General features: G+C 44.0%; 1 non-coding gene across 1 annotated transcript; it reads right to left on the minus strand.

The window, feature by feature from the left end:
- Positions 1 to 502: 502 nt before the first annotated feature.
- On the minus strand, positions 503 to 3,535 carry LOC109743395 (uncharacterized). Its single transcript, XR_012184574.1, has 4 exons — positions 2,940 to 3,535; positions 2,113 to 2,188; positions 1,050 to 1,198; positions 503 to 937 (listed from the first exon to the last, which is right to left on the minus strand). It is a non-coding gene; the product is annotated as an uncharacterized protein (transcript).
- Between the last annotated feature and the right edge of the window lie 13,636 nt (positions 3,536 to 17,171).

The raw sequence follows: 17,171 nt of genomic DNA on the forward strand, positions 1-17,171 counted from the left end.
ATGTTTACAAACTTTTTAAACTACTCGATTTTCTTAATTCGACCTTCTTGGTTTTGGAATAAATATGTTGAACTACTATGTTAAATAATTTGAACTTCTCCATTTTGTAGTAAAATATAGAAACCTCATTTTTTATAAACTTTCCAAATTGCTTCATTTTTTATTTTTGAACTTCTTTGTTTATTCTATAGTAACAGGGAATATCACAAGTTTGTAATAAACCTTGACCGTCCCATTATTTAAATTTGAACTTCAAGGTATTTTTCAGAAATGGTTTAACTTATAAAACAAATTTATGGTTTTTTCCATTTTCTATGAACTCACTATGTTATATCTTGTGAAGTCCTGTTTTTTTGTCTCGCGACATTGTTAGGCATTTTTGTTGTCGGTGAAATGGCCTAGGCGGTCCTTTTTCCATTGATGAATTTCTTCACTACATGGTACACGTGAGCTTAAATTTTTTTGAAACATGAACTTCGCATGCTATTGAAAATCAAGAAAATTACACAACTATATACATACACTTCATGTGCTGTGTGCACGACCAACACATTAGCAAGCTTAGTGCCAACATATACATAAGTAGCAGCACACTAATATTACATTGTTTTTGTTCTGATCATTCAGAATGTTGTATCTTCCAAGAGGATGGAGAATGATAAATCTACAGGAAGACCATATGTAGAAAAGCAACATCATAATCTTTAACCATGGACAACAGCAAGTTCAAACACAAAACCAAGGACTATAATAGCTAAACTCTCATAGAAATCTCTCTCTAGCATTCTAGTTGAACTTCAACAGTAGCGCACCAACATTAGCTAGAGGGCGAGGCAGGCCGCAGCAACAGCTGCTAACAGCGACCAGCAAATGGAGGCTGGGTCGTGACGGCGGCACCGAGATGGAGGAGGTGCCAGGGCATGGCAGGCAAAAATAACTGTGATTGAATAGTCTCAATCAGGTAGGTAGGCGTTACAAGAAAAGAAATAGCAAGTACATCAAGTTTCAGTGCCTCTTTCACACACAGATGTACAACAAAATTGGCATACCTTCTTATATAGATGAACTTGAACCCCTAAAAACTTGTGAGATATGAACATCTTTCGAAAGCCATCGACCGCCTCAAAAAAATCCCTGGAATCCTCTGACATCGTGCATCAAACTTGGTCTTCAGTCTCAATAATATTATTTCAGAATCCTTTTTTCAATCGCCATCAACATGGTTGTCATTGCAGGCAAACTATCAACTTTACGATTCTAAAAGTACTAGCTTTTGGCAAAATGTGTACAAGCTACTCAAGAAATTGAAGATAGTTGCAAACAACATACGAGCTACAGCCTAGCGATTTTTGCAAGTACGTGAGTGAAGACTTGTGATTGTTCTGATTCTGAACTTCACATTTTTCTGATTCTGAACTTGTGATTGTTCTTTTTTCGCAGGGTGCAGTGCAACTGCCGGTGTTGGGAGGCTGGCTTCGCTCCATCAGGTAGCTTCGTCCACCGCCGCACAGGACGGCGAGGAGGGGATGAAGGAAAGACAGACCTGGCAGCAAGCGGGGGAGGAGCCGGAGCAGCGCCATGTTGGGGATGCATGGTGTCAGCAGCTATGTTTTTTATAAAACCTAAATCACTTCACAGAACATAGTTAAATATTTTAACATCACAAAAAGCTATGTTTTTTTATACAAGAAGTTGTTTTTCTAGGTAGTAGCACGTGCTTGCGTTGCACACGTTCCTCTACCACACACATATTTATCCTCTCACGTGCTTCCATTCTCCCCCTGTTTAACTCTGAACTCGTGTTGCACTACCAAAAGCTAACAGCAAATGCAATCCTAATTAACATACGATGCGGAGCATCATCTCCGGTCAAAGCGAGGAAGCCTTAATTGACAAAATTGCAAAAAATTTGTACTTCCGGCCTTGGGTGTGCTGGGCAGCGGCGGTGCGCTTTTCTTGTTGTTGAATCCACGAGTGATCCAACTAACACAAAGTCAAGTTGAACTCCATGTTTTTTTTAGAGGGAAACCTTGTGTTCAGCAGCCATGTCCTTGTCGTTTCAATCGTATGAACTTCATAGGAATTGGGAATGAAACTCGTGGCTGGTGTTACCTTCTTTTTGCTAGCCATCTGATTGAGGAAAGAGAGCACCCGCTGGTTGCCGAGAGAGCCCGGATCGCGCCAGGATCTGTTCCATTCATGAACACAAACATATGAGCTGAGACCACGAGAGAAGCTAAAAGTACACAACTCGAACACCGGTCATGAAATTTTCTGCACCGCAAACGTTGTTGAATCCATTTCTTTAACTGTTAAGAACGGATGGTTTTCTTTTGTCAACGATCTCTTCTAACATATGTGCTAAAACTGCTAAAAATGAGCATTTTTGCTATAATGCATATAATGAACCTCTTAATTTCAGACATGAAAACTAAATAATTGTGTTTATACGCAGTCGAACTGATTCACAGAGGAGATGAGGAGGTTGACAGAGAGAGATGGTTGCAGCCGAAGCCGGTATAGGCGGCTGGCCGCGCCACCGAAGCGCCGGTGAAAGGGAGTGCCGTCGCCAACAGCGGGAGATGAGGCACGTGGAGGCACAGGGTCAGCGGCCGCTGGCTCGAGGAATAGCATGTAAAAACCAAAACTGAAAAATTCAGTACACATTCTGTCGAACATGAAAACTAGAAAATTCTGTTCATCTTCAGAAAGGAAGATGCTGTAGCAACTAGATTTGTAGGAGAAGCATCATGCTAGAATAAGTTAGACTGCACATATTCTTCTTTTGTGAACTTCTGCAACTATATGCAGGTCGTGGGGAGGTGAGCGGCGGCAGCACACGCGAGCATGGTCGCTTCTATACATTATACATTGCTGCTAACCAAAATCACAAAACATGCTGAACGTGTATGGGATGGAAGTGGTGTGCTCAGCCTCACCTTGACTGTTGTGGACTGCTGCTCGCGATGGCCTCGACCTCCCTGACACAGCGCGGCTGGACTGGGATGGCGCTTGGTTTCGTTGGGTTAATCGGGAGGAGGCGGAGGTGTGGTATTCAGGATGAGGAAGAAGGGCGGCGCGGGAGTTCCACCTGGAGGAAGAAGGGCGCCTGAGGCTAGGATGGTTGGGGCGACGCCGGTTGATTCGGGGGAAGGGGAGGGGTAGCGCGCTGGCGGAGGAAGCCAGATCCGAGCGCGCCGGGAGGGATGACAGAGTGTGATTGGGACGGATAGGCAGCAAGAGGAGGCGCGCGACCTCTGCGCCCTGCAGGGGCGGTGCTGGTCGCCGGTGGAGGTCCAGCAGCTGGAGACACGCTGGGATCCGAGGCGGGCGACGCGAGGCGTGCTGGGGACGAGGGGCAGGCGGGGGTTGGACGGCGACGGGAGGCTCGCCGGGGCAGTGGGAGCGGCGGCGGGAGGCGCGGCAGGGCCAGGGAGGCAGCGGCGGGAGGCGCACCGGAGCCAGGGGCCGGCAGCGGAAGGCAGTCGGGCGGAGTGTGGAGTTCGGGAGGACCTCAGTCGCTCCCCCTATATAGAAGTAGGGCTATGTGATCAAAATATATATATACTATTCTAGGTTGCAGAATAAATTATTCTTCACCCGAGTTAATCTTACGATCATTTCATAATTAAATTACGTTTGGAATTCAAATAGTTACATTCTTATTGATTCACTACGTAAAATTTGGCATAAAAAAATAAAAATATAGGGCATAAGACAAGAAAATTTACAGTTTATGTGTATTTTACACTATGTTTTTACGTTTGTAATTTTACATAACATAAAATATTTTTTACGACGATTATATATTTTCTTAGGTCTCTTTTTACGTCAGAAATAAGACAAAACTTACGAAGCGTAAAATTACGATGCATTGATGATAAAATAGAGGGGGTGAAGAATAACTATTCCTCACCCAGGGTGACGAATAGTCAATCCTTATATATGGGTAAAATATATGGGTTCAGCTCCTCTACAATTCAGTTGTTACTGTATGGGTGCTGTAGGCTCTACTATCAACCGTCCACTCTAATCTAGTGGATCTTCTTACTTTCACTTAATTCTCTTATTAAATCGCAAAAAACACCATCCCGAACTAGAGACGTGACGGCGGTCATAAGCTCCCCGCGCCAACAAGTTCGATGAAATCCGCACAAACGGCGCCGGCACCGTCGTATGTCCAGAGCTTGCGAACCTGCAAACAAAGCGTCGCGCGGCTACCGAAACAGGATACCGTCACCATACCTGCAGCATTTGTTAGATCAATGCTAAGTAATTCATGCATCGACCAAGTAATTCTTGCATCGAGACATGTATTCATCCTCCATTTGTTAACCAGCTAGCTTTCTTCTCCATGGTAGCCCCAGACAACAATCGTAGGGCTACAAGAACTCAAGATGGTTTCCTTGAGGAACTTATGCTCCGGTCATGCAAGCCATTTACAAGGCCGGCGAGCTCCTGGCCTCCGGCCGCGACGGTGCCGTGCGTTTCAATTTCACATGCACGCTGACAGCTGAGCTGGCCGGCGCGGCCAGCCGGAGGACCGCCGTTCTTCCGACGTCGTTACAATTTTTGTTTTTGATTAATAACATAATTAAGGCAGACCAAAGAGAGCCTTTGGATTGAAACCGACGGTGGATTTTGAGAGCAACAACATGCGTACAGTAATAACATTACTGTAGAGGAGCCGAACCCACCCAATATATATAGGGAAAATCCATCCTACCACCCGGTGGTAGTTACCCCACATGTCATATATACTACCGGTAGTATATATTCTACTTTATCATTATAAGTATGTTCATATACTATATATAAGATACTCTAAAGTGAGTTACATGAAAAAATTGCAAGTTGATCCATGATTTTTACTATATTTGTGAAATACGTACATATTTGTACGTAAAAAGGAGCATACTCAAAATACGATATATACAAAAAAGTAGTATATATACTACCTTAACATTTTTATATACTACATACTATGCGTACATACTCTCCGATTTGATAAATACTACATACAACATACAAAACTTAAATGGTGGTAACTACCACCGGTGGTAGATAAAAATTGTCCTATCTTCTATATCTAAATAGGAGCCCCCATTACCTGATTTTCCTGGCTTCTCGCGCAGCCACGTCACCTGAATTATTATTAGCCATTCCATCAACTATGAACGCAATCAGCTGTCGTGCGCTAACTCTCGCTGCCTTCCCCGACTTCCAACGATTGGACTGCACGTGGGTTGCCTGAGCTGTATGTGGGCTGTGTTTGCTGCTGCCGCACATGGGCCTTGATTCAATGTTAGGCATGTGGGCTGTATAGCCCATGGGGGTCAACCGCCGCACTAGGTCACTCACGGTCACCATCTTCTCCGATGTGAACCATGAATCATCCTCGCTGTTATCTCTTCCGCTGCCACGGCTGAATATCTCCCTGGCGCAAATGCACATGAAACTGCAACATTCATCGCGCCTCATTACTTCGCCCTCTGTTATTACCAAAAGAAAAGGCTAGATTAAACGGCGCGACCACGGCCTTCCGTATACAAACCTATCTCTGCTACCAACTTCTCGCACCATCGCTGCTTCTCCGTATGGGTCGCGACGCGGTTCTGTTGCCGAGCACCCACATCGTCGTGGACGGTATGCCGTTGTTGCACCCCATTGCTCTGCTCTGAATCTGCACCCGCATGCCAGCCGGTTTTTGTCGCCTTCCGATGTCTCTTTGATTGTGGGGACACAGGAGAGATCGCCGTTCCGTTGCCGGAGCTGGATACCCAGAATCCCGGATCGTCGAGGAAGTGCACAACTGCTGAGGCGTCGGAACGTTTTTGCTATGCGCCTGCCGTTGCCGTCGGTGAGGATGAGAGGTGGGGAATTCGACTCAATCAGTAAACATGACTTCCAAATTTACTCCACGTTTGGGGCTAGCGCATCATCTCTGTGTGGCAGGTCGTTCCGGTTTTGCCTTTCCGGTCACTTCCCAGTCCCTACTCTATAATTTGCAACATCTGCTCCACACACCTTCGACACTCTCTGGTCCAGGCTTATAAGCTCTATGTGCTCCCACATGGACTTCATGGAGATGCTCTTTCACTTGGACATAAGGTAGAAGATATCATTTTAGATTGTTAATGCAATTTTGATTTACTATTTCCCATCCGTCTCACAAAAATGCTTCATTGCTAATATATGTCTCTGATTTTCCATGCATTTTCAGCATTGGAGATGCTCTTTCACTTGGACATAAGGCAACATATATCATTTTAAATTATACAGTGTGATTTTGATTTGTACCCTGTCCATGCCTTGGCAAAATGCACCCTGTTATATTTATAGCAGAATGTGGCAAACATTTCAATATATACGTTCTTTCATTGCTTATCTGATAAGAATCGGCTCTAGAAGCCCAGGTCAGTGCTTTGATGTTTAAAGAATTATTACATGTTCATAATGTGATCTAATGTTACATCTTATAATTTTTTGATCTGCTATTGGTTTCAGAACTAAATGTAAGATTGGTTCCGTCCATGCAGCAGAGGAAAATTTTGCAAGTAGTTCCATGCAATAAACATTGGTGGCCACCCACTCATTATTTGTTTGTTAGACCCCATGACTGAATTGAGACTTCTTCCCACTGATTTGCTGGAGATTCCTTATGCAATTGTAATGCTCAATGTAGCCGCTTGATGCTTTTGGGTACGCCGTGCTTTGCAACTGTTTGATGCTTAAACACACTTCAGTTAGATTTACTTGGTTTTCTTATAAATGTGGTTAATGCAGTTCCAAACTAATATTTATGGTTAGCTATATCGATTCCAAGTTTCTGTATGAACTTTTTCTTTTTATAGATAACATAAAACTTTCACATACATGAGGATGGCTTTTCACATGGAGTGCTAGGGATCAATACAAATTGTATCTCAGTGTTCTTATGCATGCGATTCATTTTTTGCCTCCAGCAAACATGCAGTTCCAAATTAATTATTGTGGTTAATTGTATTGATTCAAAGTTTCTAACCAAAGTTTTCTTTTCTTATAGATAACAGAAAACTTTCACATTAACGAGAAAGATTTTTCATATGTTGTGCTAGGGACCAAGAGAAATTGTAACCCCGAGCCAGATTTCATAAGTTTTGTTTATCTCGATTCTCAATATTATTTCCTTTGTATATAAGAGTTGTGAACGGGATTCTTTTTGCACCCGCGGCAATCCAGGGGGCACCTAGAAAATGTATTCTTTATATTTCCATGTTGTTTAATATTTTATAATTATTTTGTCTGTAATTCTACTAATATGTATTTACGCATTCTGTCCCGCAGCAACGCGTGGGGCATCATCTAGTTATATATATATAGAAAAAGATTAACCCGTGTGGGGTCCGGCCGTCAGTGAGGTCAGCAAGGTGTTAGCGCTAAAATAGGATTAGGACCGGGCCCCACTAGCAAGGGGCACAGCCGGCTCCTCTGGCGAGGCACGCACGGGCACTAGAGGCTCCGGCGGCTAGGCAGCGGCGGGCGGCCCCGGCGCGGGACAGGTGCGGGCGGCGCCGACGCGGGGCAGGCACGAGCGGCAGCAGGCGGTTAACGGCAGAGGCAACAACAACGACGGCCAGACGGTGGGGAGTTCCGGCGGGTGGAGGCGGGCACAGCCGGCAGCGGTGGGACGCGAGCGGGGCTGCCAGGCAGAGCAAGCAGCAGCAGGAGAGGCGACGACAGCAGCTAGAGGCAGGGGGCGGCGAGCACCGAATGGCGCGGGCGCGAAAGCAGGGCCTCGGCGAGGAAACGGCAACGCGTGGGAGGGGGCCTGGCCGGAGGCGCGCGGGGGGAGCCGAGCTGCAGGCAGGCGTGGGCGCAGTCAAGCAGGCGAGAGCGGCTACAGCAGAATAGCATCGGTGGCAGCTAGCAGATCAGCAGCAGCGAAGCAGAAGAGCAGCTACGACATGAGCAGCGGTAGTAGGCAACGCAACAGCAAGCAAAGAGCAGCAGCGGCGGCTTAAAGAACAGCAGCAACGCAGCAACAGTAGTACGCACGGGCTCGGATGAGCTCGGGGACGGAGGCTACAACAACAAAATCAAAGCGAAGGAAGGGGGTTCCGGGGGAGAAGCTCACTGCGAGTTCATTGGCGTGCTCGGGGAGGCCGGAGGGACTCGAGGTCGGCCGAATCGACGGCGAGGCAGTGGTGGCCGTCGGTGGAGGGGATCGTGGATGGCGTCGAGTTGGTGCAGTCCCAGCTCGTGGTGCTTCGTGTAGTCGAAGAGGATGATGAGGCGCTTCTCCTGGACAGGACGGAGTGGCAAGGGGAGCACGGTGGCTGCGAGGTCGATGGCAACAGCGGCGACGGAGGCATCGGTGAGGGAGAGGGCAGCGTCCTAGAGAGAGGGAGGGGGAGAGGGGCATGGGTGAGTGGGGTACAGGGGAGAGGAGTGAGGAGTGAGGCGTCCCGGAGCCTTATCCCCTGCCGACGCCGGCGAGGTGGTCGGGCGGGAGCCGCCCTGTAGCGACGAGACTGAGGAACAGGAAGGGAGGGGGCGTCTGGTGCGGGACTGGCCCGGCTGAGGCCAAGGCCCAGGGGGAGGGGGCCTTTCTCTTTTTTCCCCTTTCCTTTTTCTTTTGATTTTTCCCTTTAAAACTTTTCTGTCTTTTATTTTCAAAAAGCAAAATAGTTTTATAAAATACTAATCTTGCACCTAACACAACATTATAACTTATTAGGCCACTGCTATAACAAATTTGGCACCAAAATAAAATAGTTTATTATTTTTATAAATTAAAAAGCAATTGTATTATTATCTAGGCCATTGTTTTAATTAGATTAGGGTAATTAAACACTTTGTAACAAGTTTGTTTTACCATGAAAAATATAAAGGGATTATTTGCAACCCAATGAACATTTTTGTTTGACAGTTTGAAGAAATAGAAATTTGACTTTCAATTTAAATTTGAATTTGAGTTTTGACTTTGAGCAAGTGGCACTTAAGCTTGAGAAACAAGATGACTTGGCAAGATTAGAGGGGAGATTACTATAGCGTGATTCTCGGTGCGTTACAAATCTCCTCCACTACAAGAAATCTCGTCCCGAGATTTAAGAGGTGGAGTAAGGGGTAAAGTTTTTGTTACGAAATTCTAACGGATCTTCTCGGTCTTGGTTCCTCTTCTCGAAGAAATTGGTCCCTTTCATCGATGCCTTCATTTCTCTGGCTCAGGTCATCCTGTTGAAGTCGTCATCCTTTCTTCGGGATCTTCATCGTCCTACGAATGCGATAAGAGGGGAAAACTCTGGAAGAATGCATCTCCACAAGGTTGGGCATCCGATGGTGAACTCAGGGAAGAAGACATGAATTATTTCTCGAGTTGTAATTCAGGGAATTCGTTTAGAGCAATATGCGATGGTACAAAAGTTTCAAACTGGAAGGCAATCATTTGATGCCTAATTAGAAGGTGAAAAGGGGGTTAGAGCAACGAAATAAATATTGCGTTTGATACTAGAATAGATAATCTCGAGGACTGTGGCTCGTGATTTACATAGAAGTCAGGCGTGAGGAATAACTTTGGAAACAGGGGTGCACAGGAGAGTCAGGTTTCGATCCTGTGAAAATGTGGGTTATGGGCCCACCATGTGGGTTAAAAGTAGGAAGGGCACTGACATCTTGTACGGTCATGATAGCAAGGCATGTCAGAGGATAGCCTGTCAGTTATGTTGGCAACAACGTTGGTACCAAGGGCGAGGGACGAAGAGGACCATTTTCCTGCTCGTTAGGACGAGGCGGACCAATAGGCAAAGTTCTCGTCCATCGGTGGTTACAGGAATGTCATCAACAATAGTAACATGGTATTGCCGACAGAGTTGTACACCGAGGTTTTTACCTAATAAGGGAATTACCTCTGCCCAGACAAGTTAGATTATGAGAAAGGTTAAACAAAATAATGGAAAGGAAAATGTGTTTAAACACAAATATCAGGAGAATATCCATCCCAAGGACAAGCAGAGGATGATATCCATGCCAGGATAGTAAGTAGATTACCATTTAGGTAAAGGGGAGAGGAAATTCAAGACATTACCCATACAATAGTGTTTGTATAAGTGATCAAGAAACATTTAGCATTGTGCCTCCAATGTTCTTAATGATGTTCGGAGTACCACGGTCATGCTTCGGGATAGCATTGACATGGTCACAGGTAAAGGTCGGACCTTGGGAACACAATGGATCCATCAAGAATTTCTAGAACATCTCATGCAATTTTACGAGGAAAAGATGAGGATGTGGCCGATGGGTTCAACAGCAATCCATCGACATGTCAAAAAGGATGTATTTACAACATTATCTGAACAAGTTTGTGTTGGGGGAGAGGCAAAAATGTTGTCGATGATAGCACAAATCATCAAGGGGAAAGGATGGTATTTCTCATCATGAATTTGATTGATATTTGATGATGATCACGACACATTTGCCGAGAGATTTCATGAAGATGTGATCGATCGACGATGACATCAAGTCAAAGGAATGATGAAGCGAAAGGTTACTGGAACCACGGGTACGACACAAACTCGAAATCAAGCTTGTTGTTCAAGGCAAAATGATATGACGAGGAAAATCAACATAAGCTTAGCTCATCATCGAAAATTGTGCTCCGGGAAGAAGGACCAGGTAGCACAGTCAAAATTTAGCACGATAATGATATAGCCGATCAGGCTATGAATGACTTGAAGGATTATTAAACTCGTAAGCAACGAAAATTACTTAGAGTTATTGAATCAGAGTGCGGAACCAGTTCACTTATCGGTGTTCTCGAATGACTAATAACTCAAAACCCGAGGGAAATCTGAAATTGGTGAGAAGAAATACTAGATGAAGACTCACAGGAAGCAACATAATTCTTTGATATTCTCGAGATACCAGACGACAATACTCGAAGAAAGATCAAAATAGAGGTTGCGGAGATGTATTGATCTGTAGAAGACAAGTACTTTAACTTGTCCGAGAAATAGAATCAAAGGAGAACAATCATGGTTGGAAACACGATTGCAAAAGACCAAATCGAAACTACAAGATGAACTTATAATAAGGGGATAGTTATTTTTACGAGGAGCTTCAATGATAAGGTATACATCATGTCCATGGGCATGAACACGAAGTTCAAGGTCGACTCCCACTTCTTCAAGGCATAACCTTTCATTCACTTCTCGCTTTCGAAGAAGTTGTAGGTGTTGAAATTTTATCTGACGAAAAGCCGGTAGAATATAACCCGCATTACTTTCAAGTCTACGCAGATTAGGAAAGGCATAGGTTCAACCCAATGCGACATCTTAGGAACATATAACTCAAACTTCATGAGTAAATTATACAACCTCAAAAGCAGAGCATGGTTGACAAAGTAGAGGATACAATTTACCAACGGCATTATGTTTCCGAGGAAAAGGCTCCCAAGGTTATTGAATATGAAGGACACCGTCGAATAAAATCCAACAAAGGATGCGGTGGTCCACAAGGGATCTGATGTGAGCAACGGTACTCAACCAGAAGGAGAAAGAATGCAAGGAGATTAGATTATAGGTACAACTAACTAATTCAAAGCTCAAATGCAAAGGAACTATGATTTCCAAATCAAGGTATCAGAAGCAAATGCTCTAATTAAGGATGGATAAGTTGAATAGACTTGGGGGTACAATCGACGGCAAATTGATTGGTCGAGAACCAGCTCCTGTTCAAAATGATGTGAGAGCCAGAAGGATGAATTCTAGGATTTGACTGAGGATTGCGAGCATTCGCAGACATACTAAATCATTAAAATCAAAATGACAATGACAAGGGATCTCAACAAAGATTACTAGACATATGGAATTAACCATATTGTAAGAAGGTAAGGAAGATCAAGATCAAAGCCTACTGAGGATTACGGAAGATCAAATAGTATTTCAAAGACTTTTGTGAAACACATGAACAACTGGGGATGAACGAATCCCCGGTAATTGCGAGGAATTATTTGTACAGTTATTCATGCGGAAAAGGAGCTGCAAGGCAGCAGGCACAATTGATTCTCAGAATATCTGAAAGTATTACAGGGTATCTTGTAATAACAAGAGCAATTGGAAAGGAATGTATGGGCGGCAACTATATGTAGCTATCCATAGGGATTTATCGGTGGTAGGGAATTGCAATGGGTAAGGTTACAAGGGTCTCGGGAAAACATCGAGAGTATCTTCGAAGTCTTCTTTTGGTGCACCATCTTGTCTGGCTTACACAGGAAGCTTCGTCGTCTACAGTCCACCGCTCGCGCTTGAACCACACTCGCGCGCCAGTTTCTCGCGGCACCGAGCGAAATTTTTCTACCACCGCGGAAATGTCTATCTCCCCCACCAAAAGCCACATTTCCATTGTTCCTTGCTTTCCAAGTTCAAGCCTTCACTGCTGCTTACTGGCGGGGCCGCCTCCTCGCCGACGACCCTTCTTCTTGCAGCGCCGCCTCCTCGTCGGCGACCCTTCTTCTTGCTGCGCGACCTCGTCGATATGGTTAGATAGTCCACACCCCAACCACACCATCATCCTCCTTCCCCGTCCCACATGCCCCGACTGACGACGCGACACATTCCGCCAAAATCACTGGCCCCGTCCTCCAGTTAAGCGCCGCCCACAGCCATTTTGCACGTAGTATAACATGGAGCTTAGTAGCATCTCGCAGCAGAGAAGCAAATCACGGCCGCACGCGCGGACGAGGTCGCTATGGCTACCATGTGTGCCGATCACCAGATCTTGTAGGAGCACCTCGTTTTCGAGGCCACCGTCGACACTGCCACGCTGTTGTCTACTTTAAAATACATTTTGTGCTATTTTCTCGAGGCCACCGCTAGTGCCTTCTAGTGATTTGTCATCTGTAATGTTAATATGCAATCTGATATTCTGAAATGTAATGTTCAGTTAACAGTTTGGTCCAACAATTGCTACATTTCGTAGTACTGTTCTCAAGCATTCTTGGTTTCGTTAACAGTCTTATCTTCTAGTATATGTTCTATTCTGCAATGTCGTGCTCAGTTAACTATTTAGGTTCATTTGGTGTGCTGTCCAGTTAACTTTTTGGTTCAATTATGCAATTTGATTTTCATTTGTTGTGGGTACAATTTTGTATCGTTATGCATGTGAGAAATAAATCGAATTTGTCTATATTCAATACATATTCTACTGATAGTATGGCAACTCTCAGTTAACCTGATCAAGATCTTCCTTATATGTGTGGCAGGGAAACAATGGCAGACACCGCGGTTTACCATCGAGGTTTGCTCATGCATGGTCCTTTCGCTAATAGCACATTACTGTGCAGTTGCAGGAATCATTCTCATATTTAGGTTTCTTACAATTTGGTCTTGCACATGTAGGTCTTGCTGTCATAGGCTTAGACTCACTGTTCGACCCATTTTGCATATGGGGAAATGAGATGCCCATGAATATCAGTCAAGTCAACAAACTCAAAAAGATTGTTAGGATAAAGAAACTTGCGACGAATAACAACAAGATCTATGTTTGCATAATGAAGAAGACATCAGTCAACTATAGGATGGTACTAACTCTTTTACCTTGTTTTTACCCCTTGCGCCATTTCAAAATTTATAACAACGATATCTGCATATCTTTGTTTTCAGAGTTTTTCAAAGCATTTCACCGATGACTACCTCTCAAACCACCTGCATGGTCAAGAGGCGAGGAAGGTATTCATTCAACACCCACGGTACAATATTGAAGTCTTCCTGAAGAGGACGAAGGCTGGGCGGGCAATTATCCATAGCCACTGGCCTAAAGTTGCAAGGACATTCAACATCACTGAAGGCTCAATATTTGCCTTCCGCTTCTGACGCCTCCCAGATGAGATTCATCTGTCTATTTACCGTGTATGATGTTACTTTTCCAAAGGTTTTCGATGTTGCATGTGAAACTTGGTGTTGTTGTGTAATGGCGTAGCTAGCTATATCCCTCTTTGGTGTAACTGAGTGCTGAAGCTATCTGATTTAATCGATTATGAAATCCCGGTTGTCGTTATACGAATATGAAATATCCGGTCTGTTTTATTTGGATTATAAATAATAGGCTAATTACCCTGCTTATTGGGGTTTTCTATTGTAGACGGTTACTCAGACAACACCGTGGGCGATGAACTCAAACAACCCACACAGTTTCTAGAAAGTAGGCATGTTGGATCAAATAACAATCACACACGGCTTCCAGCAGACAACTGTTTGCATTAGGCCACCTTGCACAAATGTTTCCACACAAAAAACTGTGTGTGATATACATACGAACGGCGAGATTCACTGTGTGGGATGTACATACGAACGACGATGATTGGGCTTCGATGCCTCGCCCGACCGCACACGAGCTCATTTTGCGCCCGCCTGTGTGCCCGGAGGGCCTATCCCCGACGATTTCTGGGTCGTGTGGGAAGGACCCCCCTATCGCACACACTCACTTGGCGATGGTTCAAAACGTCGTCGCGGAAAGGGGTTAAAAACTGTTTGTATAGCACGTCTATGTACCAGTGCACTCTTTCAATTATTCAACACTTACATTTGGCAAGTCTTGTGTATTTCATCATTGATATGCTTAACAAATAGATTCCTCAATTGTGCAAATTGCTTCAATCTGTACAACTCTGGAACCTAAGTCGAGAACACTTGATGAAATTCTTCAAGATGATAAGGGTTAATTTCCTCAACTGGTTTATTTTGAAAATCTCTGAGAACGCATGTGACTCTTCCCTATTCCCTCGCAACTATACTCTGTTCACAGGTATAATGTCTGCCAACGAATCTCTAGGTTCTCATCAACTTAATTCATTTGCAGCACAACTTGAGGAAAAATTTCAAACTTCATCAGAGCCCTCACAAGTTCAAAAACCTCAGTTGAAGAAAATGGCTGATGGAAAGAGGCCACAGAAAGGTGGCAAGAGAAAGGAAGAACAGACAACATTTCAGATCCCTGATGACTTAGGGTACAACACCCATGATGAAAATGATCATGGCAAGGAAACAAAAGAGCAGCGCAAAACTCGCATGCAGAAAATCAAGAGATACTTGACATATCAGTGGAGGGCTTACAGATATGTGACTCCAAAATATATGAAGGATTTCGCTATGAAGCCTTCGTGTAAGAGACCACCTCTTGCTGAAGGTCAAGAGGCTGATCCCACAAGTGTTAGAAGGGTGAAGAATTCCCCAAGGAATATGAAAGGCATCAGGCCAAGTTGCTAAACAAGCTAAAAAGGCCATTGAAGAATTCAACCGTGCCTGAAAGGCTTTGGCAAGTATCCATCGTATCTACTTTTCCAAACTCTTTTGCCCTTGTTTGGAACTCTAATTTTCATGATTTGAATGGAACTAACCCGGACTGACGCTGTTTTCAGCAGAATTGCCATGGTGTTATTTTTGTGCAGAAATAAAAGTTCTCGGAATGACCTGAAACTTCATGGAGAATACTTTTGGAATAAATAAAAAATATTGACGAAATAATCAACCAAGGGGACCGACACCCTGTCAACAAGGGTGGGGGCGCGGCCCCCTGTCTTGTGGGTCCCAAGAAGCTCCACCGACCTCAATTCCAACTCCATATTCACGTTTGGGTAGAAAAAAATCAGGGAGAAGGAGTCATCATGTTTTACGATATGGAGCCGCCGCCACCTCCTGTTCTTCCTTGGGAGGGCAGATCATGAGTCCTTTTTGGGCTCCGGAGAGGGGGAATCGTCGCCATCGTCATCATCAACCATCCTCCATCACCAATTTCATGATGCTCACCACCATGCGTGAGTAATCCCATCGTAGGCTTGCTGGACGGTGATAGGTTGGATGAGATTTACCATCTAATGGAGTTAGTTTTATTAGGGTTTGATCCCTAGTACCCACTATGTTCTAAGATTGATGTTGCTATGACTTTGCTATGCTTAATGCTTGTCACTAGGGCCCGAGTGCCATGATGTCAGATATGAACCTATTATGTTTTCATGAATATAATTGTGTTCTTGATCCTATCTTGCAAGTAATAGTCACCTACTACGTGTATGATCCAGCAACCCCAGAGTGACAATAGTCGGGACACTTCCCGGTGATGACCGTAGTTTGAGGAATTCATGTATTCACTAAGTGCTAATGCTTTGGTCCGGTACTCTATTAAAAGGAGGCCTTAATATCCCTTAGTTTCCATTAGGACCCCACTACAACGGGAGGGTAGGACAAAAGATGTCATGCAAGTTATTTTCCATAAGCACGTATGACTATATTCAGAATACATGCCTACATTATATTGATGAATTGGAGCTAGTTCTATGTCACCCTATGTTATAACTGTTGCATGATGAATGCCATCCGACATAATTATCCATCATTGATCCATTGCCTACAAGCTCGTTTCATATTGATCTTTGCTAAGTTACTTTTCCATTGCCACTGTTACGATTGCTACAAAACTGCTACTGTTACTTTTGCCACCGTTACCGTTACTTCCATACTACTTTGCTGCTAAATACTTTGCTGCAAATATTAAGTCTTTTAGGTGTGGTTGAATTGACAACTCAGCTGCTAATACTTGGGAATATTCTTTGGCTCCCCTTGTGTCGAATCAATAAATTTGGGTTGAATACTCTACCCTCGAAAACTGTTGCGATCCCCTATACTTGTGGGTTATTAAGACCTTTTTCTGGCGCCATTGCCAGGGAGCATAGCTCTATTCTCTGAGTCACTTGGGATTTATATCTGTTGATCATTATGAGGAATTTGAAAGATCAAAGAACCAATATTTTTCCCTCAACTACGAGGGGAGGTAAGGAACTGCCATCTAGCTCTGCACTTGATTCACCTTTTGTTTTATGTAAGCTTGCGACACCTACACCTGCTATTGATTCTAATATGTTGCATGTTATAGATGATGCCACTTCTGCTATGCATGATGCTTATGATGATATCACTTCTTTGCTTGATAATACTGTGCCACTAGGTGAATTTCTTGATGAACAACTTTCTAGGGTTAGAGAGAATGAAATTACTGAAACTGATGATAATATTGAAACTGAAGATTATGATTCTCCCCCTAGATATGAATTGCCTATTGTACCCGAGGGTTATATTATGGATGAAGAAACTGCTAGAGAGTTCTTTGCTTGCAATGATAGAGATTATCTTAAGAAACTA

The sequence above is a fragment of the Aegilops tauschii genome, chromosome 5 (assembly GCF_002575655.3).
Source record: "Aegilops tauschii subsp. strangulata cultivar AL8/78 chromosome 5, Aet v6.0, whole genome shotgun sequence".
In the NCBI taxonomy this organism is placed as follows: Eukaryota; Viridiplantae; Streptophyta; class Magnoliopsida; order Poales; family Poaceae; genus Aegilops; species Aegilops tauschii.